This window comes from Aethalodelphis obliquidens, unplaced genomic scaffold (genome assembly GCF_003676395.1).
Source record: "Aethalodelphis obliquidens isolate GAN/ISIS:26980383/991018 unplaced genomic scaffold, ASM367639v1 scaffold32, whole genome shotgun sequence".
Classification (NCBI taxonomy): domain Eukaryota; kingdom Metazoa; phylum Chordata; class Mammalia; order Artiodactyla; family Delphinidae; genus Aethalodelphis; species Aethalodelphis obliquidens.
In genome coordinates, this window is record NW_020837976.1 from 5,227,617 (window position 1) to 5,248,110 (window position 20,494).

The window sequence follows — 20,494 nt, forward strand, 5'->3', positions numbered from 1 at the left end:
TTTAGGGCAAGATGAAGATAATGCTTAAGTGCAAAGGTGACAGTATGGAAATGAAAATAATTGACCACTATTTCTTAAATTAGGGTCTGATGGTCTCAATGGCCTTTTAGGACAGTCTATACCATCTTGTATTATGAATGTTCACAGTAACAAAATATCTATGCTTTTTTCCTGAATGAATTATTTATTCATTTAAGATATAAAAATCAGACACTATCTTATTGGTGTATTAGGGTCATGCTGGCTATTGTGATAAAAAAGTTCCAACATTTTAGTTGACTGGACACAAAAGAATTTATTTATCATTTATCTAACAGTCCAGTGAGGGATCTGTTGGTCATTTGGGTGGTTTTCCTCCACACGGTGATTTGGGAATCCAGGTCCTTCCTTCTGTATTGCCACCGTCACTGAGACCTTGGCTTTCAGAGAAGGTAAGAGGAAAAGAGAGAGCAGAGAAACCCCTATGAACTTGAAAGTCTCAGCCTGATGGTGACTGCATATCCCCTTTACTCATGTTTTATTGGAGAGAACCAGTCATGTGGCCACTTGTGGATACAAGAGAAACTGGACAGTGTCTCCTGGTGACAACTCTGCATTATCAAAGGGAAGACACAGATATTATTTTGATAAAGTCTACACTATGGTGTCTACTGTAAATCAATCCTGGTCTCCTCATTAATTCCCAAGAGACTTACATTTTGGCAGAGTCACTTGGGAGCAGGGACTCTGGAGTTTTCTGTCTCCTGTTCCTCTACCCACAAAATGTCTTGAGGACCAGATTCATTTGGAAACTGGTAGTCTAAGTAATGATTCAGAAAGTGATCAGATGTCCAAATGTACCTTTACCAATTTCTGCTTGGCTGCTCTTTAGAACCCTGGAATAACTTCTGCAGTTAAAGTTATAAATTTTACATTGTTCTATACCTGAACTTGGAAGCCCTTGCAATGACTACTTCCTGTAAATAAAAAGGGCATCATTATTTGTTGGTTCAGGGTCACTATACAGAAAAGGTACTTGCTTTTACATGGTTCCACAAAACGGCTACTCAAGCCCTAATGTCACTTGGCCCAATTAAATATGTAAATAACAAGGGGCCAAGTTAATTATAGCTATAGGGACTCGGACTAGGCCAGGCTAGAAACAGAGCAGCAGGAAAAATGGCCAAAGCTTACACTTTGCTTTGAGTCCAAACGAAGCCTTTGCCTTCACTTTCCCTTGAGGGGAATATTCTGATCTGGATGTAAGGTGGAAGCATCCTGAAGAGCTTTGGCTCTTGATCCTTATTATGGAAAAATTGGATGAATATTAACCAAACCCGAAAACAGGGCAGGCTGAAATAAGGCTCGTTGTAGTATTTGGAGAGGGAAATACAAAATGTCAGCCATTCAAAATCTTTTTTTTTTTAACTATTCTTTTCATGATTTTAACTGATTTTATTTATTTTTAGTTTTTATTTTGTATTGGAGTATAGTTGATTAACCATGTCGTCTCAGTTTCAGGTGTACAGCAAAGCGATTCAGTTACATACGTACATGTATCTATAAACCCTTTAAGTCCCCAAAGAAAGGTCTCAGAGAGTTTCTGAGTGAGCCCCTCTCCTAGAAGAGTGTAATGACATATAAGGGATATTTACATTCAAGCAAACACTGATCCTTTCCATCTGGCTAAACGCTCCTGGAGAGCAACTTGGAAGTCCTGCCCCCCACCCCTTCTGCTGATTAGGCTGCTCTGTGCATCAAGAGCTCTGCCCTGGAGGAGTGTCAGCAAAGCAGTGACTGCGTCCAGATGTGGACACTTCCTTAAAGGTGAAGTACAACAGGGGGAAGAGATTAATCTGCAATGTAGTGAAGTCAGACTCTCAGTAACCAGCGATGTGTTAAATGAAAAGGAAAAGATGCTGTTGAATTTTATCTCCAAGTGGTATCATTATTTCCAACTAACATACTCCTTCAGGCAACCCAGATAGTTTGTTTTCCTGAAGCTCTTTTCCTAACGTTGTACACGCCCTCCTCTTGTTGGAACCCAGAGAGGAATGACAACAGCTGAAAAAACATTCCAGTCCCAGGGAAAGGGAAAGAAGGGCTGGTGATTACTGAGCGGGTAAGGCTGGCAGGTCGTCACACGAGGCGCTTGGCTCAGTCTGCGTCGGGGACGGGGGATTGGGGTTGGGGGCGAAGGCCTTTTTCTTGGTTCTGTGAGTCACAGGGGGTTAAAGTTCAGGGAGATTTTCTTGGAAAAGCAGAAAATAAAATTCTTAATGCTATGTATCGTGCAGCTGGAATGTGATATTTCCTTCCACTTGTTAAATTGGGATTTTTGTTTTATGTGCTTCGGATTTAGCTCCTGGGTGCTCTCAGCTTAGTTTAAAAGGGTTTCCATCTCCACATTGTCATACATGGAAAAAATATACTGAGGCAGTGCACCATATCTCGTGACTTCTATTTTGCTGTCAGGCTGCAAGTTACAATATGCCTGTGTGCATCAGAGACTCAGGGGCTTTAAAAGGGGGAGGGATCCCTTCACATGTCCTACAAAGAGAGATACAGCCCTAGAGGGAAGAGCTGGAAACGGCCGCCTTTTTACGTGCATCAACCACATATCCCAGGTTTCAGCAACAGTTCCAATTGCCTATCACTACATTCCTTTCAATAAAAGGCCACTTATTAAAAATACAAGTAAAAAGTTTTTGGCCGACGGCATGGACTGATTTGGGGTTCATTCAGAAAACATACTCATCATATGTATGTAACAGCCAGCCATAAGTTTTGAGTGGCTTGGTGGTTTTTTCAGGAGCCAGGATAGATTTTCCCGGTCCATCGACATTTAAGGCCCTGGTTCCCCATGAGGCCAACAGTAGGTTTGCCCTGCAGCTGTCACAGAGAGGGGTGCTATCAGACCCCAGACCTAACCCCTAAAACTCGCCATGTGCTTACCACCAGAACAAACGGCTCCACGTAAACATGGCATTGTGTCTGGGGACTTGACAAGATGCTGCCCAAGCCTGGAATTTTTTTTATTATTCTAAGCCTTATACTAGCCATCTACTTAGCTCCTGGGGCAAGCAGCTGTGTTGAAGGCCAGAGTGCTCACTGACACCCAGAGACACTGCAGAAGCTGGAAACTACTCACTCCTCACCAATGAACTTTGGCCTCTTCCCTCACAACAGGTAGAAGTAAAGGCTCAGTGTGGACTTCAGGCAGCCAACCAGGGAGTTTAGTCAGAGATACCATAGACAGGGGAACAATACAGACAAAGCAGATCCCTGGCCACTGTGTGGAGACTCACTGGTGTGAAAATGAGGGAGTTAAGAGAGATGAATTCAGAGTTTAAACAGAAGAACGGGCCATCTGTCAGTCATCGAAGTTCATAAAGCCAACGTACAAGTAAAGATCCATGTCAGCCAGCAAGCTACAAGTTTTCTGTTCTGTAATAAGGTTTTCAGGAAGATAAACTATTTGTAAGGAGAGACTGAGAGAGAGAGAGGAAAGAGAGAGAGAAATGAGAGAAAGCCCAAGTCAGCTGAAGCAAATGGAATAGTGAGTGGCAATGGGAGGAAAATATGGGTTTTAAAAAAATATAGTTATTTATACTGAAAGAGGGCCTTAAACCTATTTTATACATCTTTCCCTTGGCTTTGGATTCAAAGGTACGCAAAAGAGAGAGCAAAGCCTAGTGCAGAGCTGAGAGTAGTTTTATTTACACCACCAGGCTGTTTAGAACTCTCATTTTATTCTTGGTAATTTGATTGTTTGGTCACGCCTCCTAATAAGTGAAATGTTACACTGGAGTATTTGTTTAAACCTTGCAGCTTCAGATACAGTAAGTTGCTGAATGATGTTTGCTAATGGCACACATTCGATAATTCCTATAATGTGAAATCTCAGCCAGATTTAATGTTTAATTTCCCTGGGATTCACTCTGAAATTATTACAGACATTATGTATTCCACTTCCTGGACTTGGAATTAATTTCAAAACAGAGTAAAAGTGCATCCATTTGGGTGCCTTGGCGGAGTTCAGATCGGTAACATTCCATTTATCCTGAAGTTTCTAAAGTTTAAAATATCTTTTCACTTTATTGCATTTGATCTGGGTTCAGTAGCTACATGGCACAGTCACCCAGCACCGCATTTTTTTTGTTTGTTTGTGATCTTGGATGTGCCACTGCTTGAAGAGTTCATACTCTTGCAAAAACTATACTGACCTTCCAAGGGTTTATCTGCCTAACTAGAAGAAACTTTTGTGTGGTTATAGTGATATCAAACTACTGCTAACTTGCAAGGATCTGGTTAAAAACGTCATTAAACAGCTACATCTACATCATCTTTTTATGAATATCTGCTACAGAAACAGAATTCATGACATGCATTGCTTTGATTAATCAATCAATGCATTGGTTACGCTTCCAATACCTGGCCCAAGTAGAAAGCTCAGTGGCTGGAAAACCTCCAAACATTACAGAATAAAACAACCAGATCTATGTTAGGTTGTGATCCAAAAATTCCCAGACAATAAATCTTTAATTTGCTACCCTGGCAACTCTCACCAAATTTGAATTAAAAGAATATTTTCCACACAAAGCTTTGAAAGGATTTGCCTCCTGAACAGTTTTAAAAGTTTAACCTTTAGCTGAGGCACACTTCCTACAGTCCAAAAGGAAACCAAGTGAAAAAAAGACATCAAGGGATTAATTCACAAGTTTTACCCCAAAATGAATGACAGCTGTTTGGGAGTTCAATTGCACTGACGTCCCATTAGGTTCAAAACATCCTGGGTCTTGCAATTATCTCAAAGATTTAATAAAACCTTGTTAATAAAAACTTCAACTCCCCAGTCTGGTCTCAGGCACTGAACTCACACACTTATCCTATGTAGAAGTTCTTCGAATGAACTCCTAAGCAAGAAGGGAAGGCAAGTGGTTTGTTCTTCCCAGAATTTTTCATTTTTGTCAGATAGGTCTTACTTTACCATCTCTCCCTCTCTCGCTTCATGCTGGGGGTAAGGGGATAAAAGGTGATGTCTACGGTTTTAGTTTCCAGGGAGCAGACCAGTGGATAGAGTGTGGCCCAGAAGCTTGCTGGAAGTGACAGAACACTTGTAACTGCTTTATACCCACAGGCCTTAAAATGATGGAAGAATTTTAAAGCCTGAAGATACTTAGAGGTCTAATCCTCTTATTTCTCATCTAAAAGAAGAAAAACTGGTGGCCAAAGTCGTGCAGCTGTGAGAGGCGGGGCAGGAGGGCGCTGGGATGGACGTGAGGGAGCAGTTTCCCCCGGCTGCCACTCAACCACTCTGTGTCTAACATTTCACTCAGTCCATTGGATGATTCCTATTTCTCGACTGTCTGCTCGGTGAGACTGAGCTCACAGACGGCCAGAACCATGTCTTTGTTGTCTCTGTATTGTCAGTGCAGTAAAGATTTTTCTTCCTTTCTTTTTTTCCCAAATAAAAATAGCTCTGTCTTTCTCTTACTATATATATGCCTTATTAACATACATTCTCATAGTGTTTTTAAAAAAAGAAGAAAAGTTTAAAGGAAAAAAATCAAAACTGCTGAAAAGTTCATCAGCCATATATGCCCATTGTTAGTGTTTAGGTTTTGAAAGGGCTACCTGAATGCTGGATGCCTAAAAGTTAGGGATTTTCAAAACAGGGAGAATAGAGACAGGGCAATGAGACTTGAGAGAAATGATAAAGGGAACATATATTTAACGAAGACTTCTGTTTACTGGACATTTGGCTAGTTGTTGTGTATACATGGTATTTAACCCTACCATTCCAGCGAAGCAAGATTATTATTCCCAATTGACATTCATTCATTCAACAAATAATTATCAAGCATGAACTATAAATGTGTGGCACTCTTCTTGCTCCTGGAAATATTGCAAAAATCAAAACAGGCAAAGTCCTTGCTTTCGTGGTGCTAACTCAGGGAACTTGGAGACAGATAACACATTATTAAAATGAATATATAGTTTAGCAGATGGTGATAAGTGCTGAGAAGAAAAGTAAAGCAGAGTAAGGGGATAGCAAAATATGTTAAGATCATACAGCCAGCAGGGGACCAAACCCAGGGTCTGCCAGACTCCTAAGTCCCCGCTCTTCCCTGTAAGGTACTGCCTCCCTGGAAAACACATCCTACCTGACAATTCTGCCTGGTGTTACCCTGCCAACAATGCCCAAATATCCTAATGGGTAAGCCTTTGGTAAATTTAGCCTACTGTGATCAAGTAAAATCTATTTACTGGTAATTGTTCAGCAAAATTGGGTTTTTGTTTTTCTCCCTTTTTTTTTTTTTTTTTTTGCCGTACGCGGGCCTCTCACTGTTGTGGCCTCTCCCGTTGCGGAGCACAGGCTCCGGATGCGCAGGCTCAGCGGCCATGGCTCACGGGCCCAGCCGCTCCGCGGCATGTGGGATCTTCCCGGACCGGGGCACGAACCCACGTCCCCTGCATCGGCAAGCAGACTCTCAACCACTGCGCCACCAGGGAAGCCCTTTCTTCCTTTTTTAAAAAAATTATTTAATTAATTTATTTTTGGCTTCGTTGCTGTGCACGGGCTTTCTCTGGTTGCAGCGAGCGGGGGCTACTCTTCATTGCCGTGCTCGGGCTTCTCATTGCGGTGGCTTCTCTTGTTGTGAAGCACGGGCTCTAGGCGCAGGCTCAGTAGTTGTGGCTCGCGGGCTCCAGAGCACAGGCTCAGTAGTTGTGGCTCAGGGGCTTAGCTGCTCTGTGGCATGTGGGATATTCCTGGACCAGGGCACGAACCTGTGTCCCCTGCATTGGCAGGAGGATTCTTAACCACTGCACCACCAGGGAAGTCTCAGCGTAACTGGATTTTGCTTACGCATGAATTCAAAGCTCCTTCAATTGTGATGACTTTCAAAAACAAAAAACTCAGCCCATTAGTGAAATAGAATAACTATCCCTGAAATTTTTGGAGCCCCAGACTCCACTAAGCAAGATCCATTTCCATTTCTGTAAAAAAGAAAACAAAAATTTGAACACACTGTAAACCTCAGTCTTGTGAGGTTTTAGTTTTCCTTCTCCTTTTTTTTTTTTAAAGTATTCTGTTAAAATAATTTTTCCCTATGCCAGGGGAAAAAAATTTTTGTGTAAAGACTAGGGGGGAAAAATGAAGTAAATGTTGGTATTTGTTGTTCAATGCATCTTTAAATGCCTATAAAAATCCATCTTCAAAACAGCTCACCTACTAAATACAAGGCATTCAAAATACATGGTTTAAACCCATCAGTGGCATAATACCATTGAAAGGTCAGCCCACCTGGAGTTTCCAGCTTCTTTGTGGACAAATATGGCCTGATCATGAGCTGGGTGAAAGAATATAAGCCTCTACTGTATCTTAGCAAAGAGAAGAGCAGGGGCAAACAGAGAGAATATTAATTTTCATCAAGAGAAAATCAAACTTGTCCAAGAACTTTATTGGCAGAAGTGAAATTAGTTTTTCTATAGCAAATAGTTAGTGGAGTTGAGGGATTAGTCTATTGCCCAAGAAAGAAAGTAAACTCACAGGCATCCAGAAGCATCCTTGTTCTCTATAATGCATTTAACTCTCAAAAACAAATAAGATTTGTCTCTGCACTTTCACTTAAAAAAACACCTAAGACTAGATGATCTAAAATTCTCCCTTGCTAGAAATCAAATTATTAAAGCAAGTTTCCTAAACTCATAAAGCTCAAGACAATTGTTAATTTTGAATGTAAAGTGCCAGCCTGGGCCAAGTCTACCTCGATTTAAACAAAGTTCAATGTAGACTGTAACAGGCACGGTACTTTTCAACTGACACACTGCAGAATTTGGTTACTTTCTACTGTGGTCCAGGGGCCCAGTACATAGCAGCTATTTGTGTAGGGAAATGAAATAGGATTATTGTAGTAACTGAAAACTCTCAGGATTAAGCTGGTAGAAATGTTGTTGTAGAATGCCATGGCTTTAGACCACCTTGTTAATATTCCTGCAAAATATACCATCCCAGCTTTTGGTGATTTGAAGTACAGAGGTGGCCAGGTAGAAAGCAGTGTCAATTAAGTGGGTGGGGGAGAGAATGTAAAACCTTAATTGCCAGATTTCTAGTTAAGAAAGTCTGTGGATTTACCTGTAGTATTTTATGAGCCAGTGCTCCAGCCAATTAAAAAGAGCAATCATTAGACTCATCATGATATAATTATGGAAAATCCGAACTTGTTCTGAACTTTGAGTAAGTTCCATCAGAAAATCTGAGATCTCTACATTTCTTCTTTGTATCTCCCCTCATCCAAGTAGGTGACTTATTTGGGAAACAGGACAATGGTAGACAGAAAGGATCAGCAAATGATACACAGCTAGTTCAGTTAAAGAAGAGAATCTGGCCAGAGCTCTATTCTGTTAAGGGTTTTGCCAATTCCCTGGTGAAAAGAGACTGGAGTTGACTTCATAGTTACTTGATCATAATTGTCATTTATTATATATGTACTTAACTTTAAATTAACTGTTTGGTAATCTGTACACTGTGCACTCCAGAGAATGGGCTCTGCCAGTTTTAAACAAATCCTTTTTCTCTTTTTCAAAGTTAGAGAACTCCTTCAGCTATTGTTAAAGGATTGGTTTGGTACTCCAAGTGGGCCATCAGGTTAGTAAGGATCTTTGCAAGGTGACTTAACATCTTTTTTTCATGCTTCTGTGTGCTACACTGAAGGGTACAGCTAAGATAATACATGTTAAAGGATTTTGTAAACTATAACAATACTTAAATATTGTTGACATGTTACTAATCCTCCTTCACAACATCATTTCCAAAGCTACCCAATTTCTGGTAAGAGTTGTCACATATTAAGGGACCTTACAAGCTCATCAACCAGATTCACCTTCCTGTACATCAACCCCAATCACAATACTGTGTTTATATCTATATCAACTGAATATACCTGTCAGGGTAATGTTTACTGGGGGTTATAAAAATAATAATGTACCCATCTGCAGTGACACTGATTCACCTTGAAGAACAGGCACACATAGACACAGACACACAAGTGCATACCTTTTTGTCAAAAAGAAAACCCTGATAATTTGAAAGCAGGTATTCAATAACTGCTGTGGGGTTTTTTGTTTTTATTTCCAGCTAGCTTCCTGCTTTAATTGCCTCCAAAGCAGTGCTCTTGTTTGACTGCACAGTTCTACCTAGCAAGGTTGTCCTGATAAATACAGCTGAAAGCAGTGGGCAGAAGTAATGAGTATGGGAATTCCTCATCTTACAACTAACCTCTTCTGTTCCTTTCTTGGGGTTTGAGATGATAGAATAGACCCCCAAAACTACAGAGAATAAATCATTATGAATGAACATATTAGTTTTGTTGGTATTTCTAGCACTGTGATCCACCAGTTACCCACAGTGGGATTTTTAAAAGTTTCTTCCAGTAATTTCATTCTCCTTTGTCTCCCAAATGACTAAAGTACAGTGCAGAAAAAAGTGCAAATGGGATTTTGAAATTCGTCCGCAAACCATATGATGAGAACAGCTCCCCTTTCCTTTGGTAAGCAATAGTCTTTTACCCCAGAGCAACTTAGGAGGCATGTGTATGTTTTTTCTCTCATGTGAAATGTCATTTTAACTTGACCTCATCTGATACGATGAAAAGGAATAGTAATTTATGGTCTGTTAGCGTAAGGAACACTGTATCACAGTAAAGACCTATGTAACTGTGGTCACACCTGCCCAGGGACAGAGTAGCTGATTAGTTTCCAGTTTCAACATGCAAGTGGAGGGAGAACAGCTGACTGTTTTTATTAGTATCATCTCTCACATTTCTGATTCCTTAAAATCTATCATCTTTATCCTAAGAAGGCAACACGCAGGCATATGAACTACATGTAGGTAGTAGAGTCTGGTTCCCGGGAGCCAGCCCATGTTGGATTCAGGAGAAAAATGTTCTCTCCAACTAAAAGGTAAAAATATATGAATATATATATAAAATATATATGAATATATATGAAATTTAAACATATTCTACAGGAGTAATTTTAGTCCCATCCTAATCCCAACTGCAAAGAAAAAGATTTTTCTATTAAAATCCCAAATCTCTCTTCTAGAGTTGGTGTTCAACTACTTTCCTTTCCTCACCAAGAGGTCAAACTCCTTAGCCTGGCGTTTAAGGCCTTCCATGATATGTCCCTAAATTTCAGTCCAACTTTATCCAACTCTTTCCCTATATGTATCATAATTCTAGTCAAGCTGAATTATTCAGGGCTTTAAAGGAAACCAAAGTATTTCCAAGTCTTTACACAAGTCATATTCACCACCTATCAGATTCTTCCTTCTAGCTTTTCCTGTTAAAATTCTACACAAACTTTAAGGTGCAATTCAAATTCACCTAGTTGATGAAGCATTCCCTAATTCCCTGAATAGGAATTTTCTTTCTAAACTCCCATAGTAAGGGAAACAGCATCTTTTCTCAAATACATTTCCTCCTTTTTGCAGGAGGTCAGACAAAAACAAACCTTGACATTCAGATGAAGAAAGGCAACAAACTATAGTTCTGTTCGTTGTTTTACAACTATCTCATTTAATCCCCAAACAATCCTACAAGGCACGTATTATTATCCTGAGACTCAGTTTTTTCCCAACTTTCTTGAGGTGTGGTTGACCACACAGGTGGCATATATTTAAGGTGTACAATTGATATTTTGGTGTATATACATATATACACACACACACATACATTGTGTAATGATTACCACAATCAAGCTAATTAACATATCCATCACCTTATGTATTCCCATCTTTGGGTTTGTGATGAAAACACTTGAGATCTACTTTCTTAGAAAATTTCAAGTATACATGATTAACTATAGTAACCACTCGGTACATTAGGTCTCTAGAACTTATTCATCTTATAATTGAAAATTTGTACCCTTTAACTAATATCTCCCCATTTACCCCACACCCCCCCCTGCCCCTGGTAACCACCATTCTACTCTCTGGTTCTATGAGTTCAATTGTTTAGAGACCACATACAAGTGGGATCATACAGTATTTGTTTTTCTGTGTCTGGCTTATTTCACTTAGCATAATGTACTCCAGGATCATACATATTGTCACAAATAGCAGGATTTTCTTCTTCAAGTCTGATTAACATTCCACTGTATATATGTGTGTGTATGTGTTTGTGTGTGTGTATATATATCATCTTCTTTATCCATTCATCCATCCACAGACACTTAGGTGTTTCCACATCTTGGCTATCGTGAATAGCGCTGCAGTGAACATTCAGATGCAGATATCTCTTCAAGATAGTGATTTCAATTCCTTCAGTTATCTACCCAGAAGTGGAATTGCTGGGTCATGTGGTAGATCAATTTTTAATTTTTTGAGGAACCTCCATACCATTTTCCATAGTGACTACATCAATTTACATTCCCACCAACTGTGCACATGGCTTCTATCTTCAAAGAAATTCTTTGAATGAAACCTTTGCCTGTCAGACTTAAAAGCACATATTTTCCACCAAACAACCCCGTATCACATGACTCATATTTATATGCCTTTTAGATTATTGATCACATACTGCCCTGAATCTAGTTCTTGGCAAATATTTCTTTTCTCTTACTGGATCAGAAGTTTGTGGTGGTGGTGTTGTTATCATTGGTGGTGTTGTTGAAAGAAGACGCATCTCTATTTCACCTCTGTTCCCCAACCCCCTTGCACAGTAAATTTCTTGCTCAAATATTTGTTTAATTAATACACAATCTTTCAGGGGGGAAATTTTTCAAAAGAAAAGTTTAAAGATAATATCTCTTTCTAACTGCTCATCTTAAGGATAAAGAAAAAAATTTAATAAGAAGAAATCTTAGAAATTGACTACTTTGACATTAGAAAATGAGGCAAATATTTTTGGTAATAACAGTAGCATCCATTTTTTGAACAATTGATTATGTGCCAGATGAGGAAAAACAGTGCTACCCTCTTCTGCCGTAGAGCACCGTAGAGTAATGTGACTGAAAATAAAGGATTTCTTTTCTCCGCCTGTCACATCAACAACACCCGTCCTACAATCGGTACTTCCATGGTGTAAGTAGCCTGACCCCTAGTGGGTAACAGTGGTAAGTATGTAGATATTAGTACCAATACAAATACAAATACAGTGGTTCATCTTTAGTAGGTAGATAGAAAAATAAATGAAGATGTTGTAATAACAGTTATATTAATTCATAAGGGCACCTATTTTTGTTGTCTATTAAACATGAAACAAAGCAAAGGTAACAAAATATTAAATATATTTTAAAATTACTGATATAGTAATATATTAAAAATAGTTATATATTAAAATATAATATCTAGGAACCAATTCTAAAGTGTGTTTTTATATTTTCTTTCATTTACAACCTTTGGCTTCTATAACTCTTAATTAAATTCTCTCAATCTCTGACAACATTTCTTCAACAAAGATAACTTGCACAAAAGTGCTTTCAAGAAAGGATTAAAAAACAGTGAGGTTGGGACATTTTCAGTTTGTCTAGATAAAATACTCTCATGAATCCATTATTTTAAAACATCCCAATTCACACTCAATGCCACTTGTAATTTCACCAATGTTTAATTTATTTTACTACATATTATAGTTTAATTAAACACCAGCATGAACTTCACTGGGATTGCTCCTTCTCTCTACCCAGCAGTGTTTAGGTCTTGTACTTTGAAGCCTAGCAACAAAAGTGGTAGTCAAAGGGAGAGTGAACTAGAGTGTGAACTCATTTCAGTAACTGGGCCATATTTATTTCCTTTTTATTACTGACAATTTATATTAGTCCCACATCTCCCAACTTTTTTTCAAAAAAGTAAATAGTAATTCTTATTAATGGCAGTGGCACCTGCATGGAGTGGGCAAATCTGGTCACCAGCAGGTCCCCCTGCTGTTTTACTCAACTGGCAACATGCTCTCGACCCTGGCAGCTGCTCCTGTTTTGTTTTTTCCTCCCAGGCAAATACGAAAATAGGAACTTCATAGACATTTAGAAATTCTTTTTTCTGAACCAAAACTTTGGTTTCAGAAAGTAGCAAGGAAATTCACAACGGATGATAAACTTGTATATATGTATTTCATTACACAAGAAATACATGAACACGCTCCCATAAAAAATTTAAATATAGAAATGTCTAAACCATGAACACTCTTTCATATCCCAAGTCCCCTCCCATCTCACTCCCCCTCCCCAAGGCAAGAAGAAGTCGGGGCAACCCTCCACAGAATTAAGTATAAAATTGTATTAAAAACAATCATTTCTGATCGCTGGGAAATGACCAAAGACAAAAAGCAACTCACAACATTTGTTGTTTCCTTCTAATCCTTCAGTATATACACAAGTAAACAGTTTGGGTTTGTTCCAATTTACAAAAAAGGAACCCTCCTAACTGTGTCCCGCTGCAATTGTGTTTTTGCTTAACATTATATACTGACGAGAGTTCTACATTGGTACCTACATATCTCTCTCATGCTTTTTTTTTCTGGGTCAGCCCAATTAATAGTTTATTTTTTTTATTCTCGCTTTTTTAAAAAATTTTTATTGGAGTACAGTTGCTTTACAATATTGTGTTAGTTTCTGCTGTAGAGCAAAGTGAATCAGCTATACATATACATATATCCCCTCTTTTTTGGATTTCCTTCCCATTTAGGTCACCACAGAGCGTTGAGTAGAGTTCCCTATGCTACACAGTAGGTTCTCATTAGTTATCTATTTTATACATAGTAGTGTATATATGTCAATCCCAATCTCCCAGTTCATCCCAACCCTCCTTCCCCTCTTGGTATCCATTCATTTGTTCTTTACATCTGTGCCTCTATTTCTGCTTTGCAAATAAGTCCATCTGTATCATTTTTCTAGAGTCCACATCTCATGCTTTTTAATTGTTACACAGCATTGAACAACCAGATGTATCACCATTTCTTGGGTCATTTCCCTATCAAGTTAAGGCTGTTTCTAAACATTTTCTTATTACAAACAACACTATAATGAACACCTTGAACTATTCTGTGAACATATTCAAGTATTTTCGTTGACTAGATATGCAAAAGTGAAACTCTTGGGCTGGAGGATGTGCTAATATTAAATTTTGGAAGATAGTGCCAAACTCTGTCCAAAAGGCAGGAATATTTAAGAAGTTATTGGGTCTTCAGAGCTAATCCTACATGTTGACACTGGAAGGATTCTTAAAATTGTCCAGTCAAAAAACTTCTATTTTCTAGTACAATAATGAGGCTTCTGGAACTGGTGTCACTGGTCTGGGGTCATGCAACCAGACTCCAGTCCAGGTTTCCTGGTTTCACAGCCCAATACTTTCTTTACTATAATATGTCTTACGGGGCAAAAATTAGACTTGAATTTTGGAGTAATCCTTCTCAGCAAAATAGAGATGTTTTACAAATAATCAGAAACATCTTTTCTTCCTTTGGATTTTTCCATAGTATCGAGAACAATTAGGATTTGTGTTATGAATCAAACATTCAGAGTGGAAATATAACTCTCAAAGCAAGCAGGCAGATTCTATACCGAATACAATGCTGTAAGTGAAACATGCAAACGGAATCTGATTTCCTTATTAAACGATGTTAGAAAAGGAGGCTACAGTTCTATCCTCAGATGCCCACTATTTTACGAAAAGTATTCCAATTGCCATACTAAGCTACTCAAATTATCTACCGCCACATAACAATCACCTCTGATATAGAGGGAAAACACATCATTTTATTATATCCCCAATTCAGTGGGTCAGGGCCTTGGAAAAGGTACAGCAGAGGTATCTTGTCTCTGCTCTACAGTGTCTGGGAACTCATCTGGGACAACTCAATACTGTGGGTGACTCAGCAGCTGGGCCCAGACCCATAGAAAGAAAGGCACACTCACTCTCACATCCGGAGGTGGCTGCTGCCTGTCATCTGAGAGCCCAGCTGGGGCTGTTGGCCAGAGCACCCATACACGGCATCGCCAGATGGTCCCTATGCCTCTTTACAGCATGGTGACCGCGTTCCAGAAGTAAATGTCCCAAGATTTGCCTTCTAGTAATGGTAGTGTGAGAAGATCAGGAGAGTCACTTCCACAGAAATAAGTATAAAACTGGACAACCTTATCAAAAACAACCATTTCAGGTCACTGGAAAGTAACCAAAGATAGACAAATACTTGAGAAGTGTTTACTCATGAAAACTGTCACTGCATTGGGTAAGTTCAGTGACTCTTGGCTTTCTTGCCTAAGGGTATCCCCAGCTCAAGTAATAAAACCCTCAGCTTTACCTGCCGAAGGTGGTGGTCTGGGTTCAAGTTGGGCAGTAAACCAGCTAGAACAAGGCAATATTAGAAGTAAGAGAAGCTTAGAAAGGTGGAGATAAGTCTCCAACATATCTCTGGCTGACTGCTAACGCACAGATGCCCCCAGGGAAACCCCATAGAGCCCAGCAAAAACTGCAAGCCCAGGGGATGTGTACAAGGACACAGGTAACTGTAGTGGGCCCTTAGAGACAATCTGAGCACCCCTCACTAAAGGAACAGATAACATAGTGGAGAATACATGTTCATGGAAGCCACAGTCTAGATGTACATACCACAAAACAGAGGAATCTTAAAAGCCTATATGAGGGATAATAATAACAATAATAACATCAACTAACACTTACATAGAACTTAGTAGGAGTCCCATGAGTCGGGGACTTTTCTAACATATTTCTATATATTAACTCATTTAATCATCATAACCCTAAAAGGAAGTGTATCAGCCCAGGTTCAATCAGAGAAGTATAACCAACAGGAGATGTAGTTATTAAAATATTTTTTACAAGGAACTGACTTACACAAATGTGGTGGCTGGATAAGAAAGTCTGAAACCCATAGTGCAGGCAGTCACAAAGGGAAGACCATGGGCAGGTTCAAATTCATGGGCACAGGAGGAAGTTCTCATCAACTGGCAGGTGAGAAGGGAAGAGCACAAGCAGGATGAAACTTCAGCTGTCATTCACAGGCAGAATTTCTTTTGTGAGTGTGATAGGCATAATTCTAAGAATGACCCCCAATGACCTTCACCCTTGAACAATCGCCTCCCTTCTGAATGAGAGAGATATCACTCCCATGATGATATGATGTTACCTTATATGGCAAAGGGAAGGTTATCTGGATGGGCCTGATATAATCACATGAGACCCTTAAAGACAAAGATTTTTCTCCAGCTGGTAGCAGAAGACATTTTTGTTTGTGTTTTTTGGTTTTTGGGTTTTTTGGAATTTTATTTTACTTATGAAATAAGACATTTGAAGTGTTAAGTGCTGGCTTTAAATACAGAGCAGGCCACATGCCAAGGCATATAGGTGCTCTTTAGGAGCTGAGAAAAGCTCTCATGCAACAGCCAGAAAAAAAGTGAAGCCGCAGTCCTTTAGCCACAAGGATCTGAATTTAGCCAACAATCTGAATGAGCCTGAAAGCAGATTCTTGCCCACAGCCTCCAGGTGAGACCCCAGCCCTGCAACACCTTGACTTCAGCCTTGTGAGGCCCTGAACAGAGAATCCAGTTGAGCCTGCCTGTACTTCTGACCTAAAGAACTGTGAGGTAATAAATGGGTGTGTTTTAAGCTGCAAAGCTGTGGTAATTCGTTTGGCAGCATTATAGACTTAATGTTTGTGTCCCCCCCAAAACTCATATGTTGAAGTCCTAAACACTAGTGTGACTGTATTTGGAGTAAGGGTATAACTGAGGATAAATGAGGTCATACGGGTGGACCCCTGATCCAAAAGGGTCAGCGATCTTATAAACACCAGAGAGCACTCTCCGCCCACCCTTCTTGCTCACTCCCTCTCTCCCATGTGAGGACACAGCAAGAAGGCAGCAGTCTGCAAGCCAGGAAGAAAACCTTCATGATGGTTAATTTTTGTGTCAACTTGACTGGGCCATGGGGCACCCAGATAGTTGGATAAACTTATTCTGGATGTGAGGGTGTTTCTGGATGAGATTCACATTTTAAGCAGTAGACTGAATACAGTAGGTTGTCCTCCCCAGTATGAGTGGGCCTTAGTCAATGCACTGGAGGCCTGAATAAAACAGAAAAGGCTGAGTAAGGGAGAATTCACTCTACCTGACTGTCTTTGAGAAGGGATTGACTGTTTTTGAGCTGAGACATTGGTCTTCTCCTGCCTTCAGGCTCAGACTAAGGCTGTAACTCACACCATCAGCTCTCCTGCTTCTCAGACCTTCAGTCTAGAACTATACCATCTGCTCTCCTGAGTCTCCAGCTTGCTGACTGCAGATCTTGGGACTTTTCAGACTCCATAACCAAGTGAGCCAATTCTTCATAATAATCTCTCTATCACTATGTCTTTGTGTGTGTATGTATGTATGTATGTATTTATAATTTAAAAATACAAGAGTGGACCTCCGTGTCTTTTTCCCGATCTTAGAGAGAAACATTCAGTCTGTAATCATTAAATATGATTGGTTTTTCATAGATATTATTTATCACATTGAGGAAGTTCCCCTCCATTCCTAGTGTCTTGAGTGTTTTTATCATGAAAAGGTGTTGAATTTTGTCAAATAATTATTTGTCAAATAATTTTTCTGCATCTTATAAGACAGCCGTGTGGGTTCTGTCCTTTATTCTACTTACTTTAATTGATTTCAGATGTTAAACTGATCTTCCTTTCCTGGGATAAATCCCATTGTATTCTTTAGTTATGTTGCTGAATTTGGTTTACTAGTATTTTGTTAAATTTTTTGTGCCTATATTCAATAGAGATAGTGGTCTGTAGGTTTTTGTTTTCATTTGATGGCTTTGTCTCTTTTTTTATATCTTTTTTTTAATATTAGTCTCATAGAATGAGTTGGAAATTTTTCCCTCCTCTTCCATTTTTTGGAAAAGCTTTGGAGAATTTGTATTACTTCTTCTTTAAATGTTTGATAGAATTCACCAGTGAAGCCATCTGGACCTAGGCTTTCTTTGTGAGGATTTTTAAAATTTAATCTCATTACTTGCCATAGTTCTACTCAGATTACCTAATTTTTTCAGTCAATTCAGTAGTTTGTGCCTTTCTAGGAATATGTACATTTCATCTAAGTTACCTAATTGGTTGACCTAAGTTTATTTATAGTATTCTTTTATAATATTTACTTCTTTAAGGTTGCTAGTAATGTTCCCTCTTCCATTCCTGATTTAATAATTTGAATCTTCTCTCCTTGATCACTCTAGCTAGAGCTTTGCCAATCCTTTTATCTTTTTTCAAAGAATCAACTTTTGGTTTTATTGATTGTCTCTACTGATTTTCTGTTCTCTATTTCATTTATCTCTGCTCTATATATTCCTTCTGCTCTTCTTTTCGTACTCCTTATGGTATAAAGTTAGGCTATTGATTTGAGATTTTTTTAAATATAAGCATTTAAAGCTATAAATTTCTCTTTAAGCACTACGTTAGATGCATCCCATACATTCTGGTATGTTATGTTTTCATTCATCTCGAAGTATTTTCTAATTTCCATTTGTTATTTACGAGTGTGTTATCTAATTTCTATATTTGTGAATTTTTCATATATCTTTCTGTTACTGATTTCTTTTTTATTGAAGTACAGTTAATTTACAATGTTATGTTAGTTTCAGGTATACAGTAAAGTGATTCAGTTATATATATATATACACACACACACACATATATATACATATATATATTTATTGTTACTGATTTCTAATTTCCGTTGTGTTTAGAAAACATACTCTGTATGATTTATTCCTTTTAAATTTGCTGTAGTTTGTTTTATAGCCCAGCAGGTCGTCTATCTTGAAAAATGTTCCACATGCATTTGAGAAAAACGTGCATTCCATTGGTGCAGGACAGAGTATTCTGCAGTCTAGTAGGGGTAGTTGGTTTATGGTGTTGTTCAAATCTTCTATTTCATTATTTATTCTGCTTACTGTTCTATCCATTAATGAAAGTGAGGAACTGAAGTCTCCAACTACTATTGTTGAAATTTCAATTCTGTCAGATTTTGCTTCATATACTTTGGGGCTCTGTTGAGCTCCTCAACAGATATACTGATCTTTCTATCATTAAAATGTGTGCTTTAATTAGACATAATTATGTTTAATTGAACATAATTTAAAATGTCCATCTATCTCTCTAGTAACTTTTTTTGTCTTAAAGTCGGTTTTGTCTGATATTAGTATAGCTACTCCTGCTTTCTTGTGGTTGCTGTTTATATGACATAAATTTTTCCATCCTTTTACTTTCAACTTACTTGTATCTTGAGCCTAAAGTGTGATCCTATATACAGCACGGAGCTGGATCTTGTTTTATATCCTGCCTAACAATCTCTGCTATTTGATTCTATTGTTTAATTCATTCTGATTTAATGCTATCGTTGATATGTTTGGATTTACATCTGCCACTTTTTTTGTTCCTGTTCCTTCTTTACTCCTTTCATTTACATTAAATAAACACTGTCTGGTGTAATATCTTAATTTTTAATGTTTTTCACTACATTTTTAGTTTTTTTAGTGCTTGCTCTAAGGCTTATCATATACATCTTAACTTATCAGAATCTACTTTAGATTTATACTAACAATTTCAGTGAGATACAGAAATATTGCTCCTATATAGTTTTATTTCCATTTCCCCTTTTTTGTACTACTATTGTTATACATATTATGTTTTATATGTTCCAAACCCCAAAATACATTGTTATATTACTTTATATAATTTTATGTTTTTTAGAGAAGCTGAGAGAATAAATGAGAGCAAGTATATATTTATAGAGTTTGTTACATCAATTTTTATTTATCATTTCCAGTTCTTTTCATTTGTTCCTTTTGTTTGAATTATCATATGGTGTCATTTTACACCAATACAACTTCTCTCCCACCTACCTTCGTTGCACTATTATTGTTATATATATTACATCTTTCTATGTTATAGGCCCCATAATTCAGTATATGTATAATTTATACAACTGCTTTTAAATTAGTTAAGTGAAGGAAGGAGAAGAAACACACTTACAGTGTCTTTTCTAATTACCTACATAATAACTTTTACTTTTCTCAGTACACTATCTTTTTATGCAGAATTGAAGTACTGTCTGGTCACTTGCTTTCAACCTTAACAATTTTCTTTAGCATTGCTCTTAAGATGTGTCTAATATCAAATGGTTTTTGTTTGTCTGGAAATATCCTTCATTTCTGAAAGACAATTTTGCTGGATCTATTTTTGGTTGACTTTTTCTTTTATTGCACTGAGTATGTCATCTCACTGCCTTCCGGATTCCATTGTTTCTATGAGAAAGCAATTGTAAATCTTATTGGGGCTCCCTTGTATATGACATGTCATTTTTCCTGTTGCTGCTTTCAGAATTTTCTTTGTCTTCAGCTTTCAACATTTTTACAACAATGTGTATTGGTGCAGATCCCTCTATTTATCCTACTTGGAATTCACTGCTTCTTAGATGTATAGATTGATCTTTTTCATCAAATTTGGGAAAT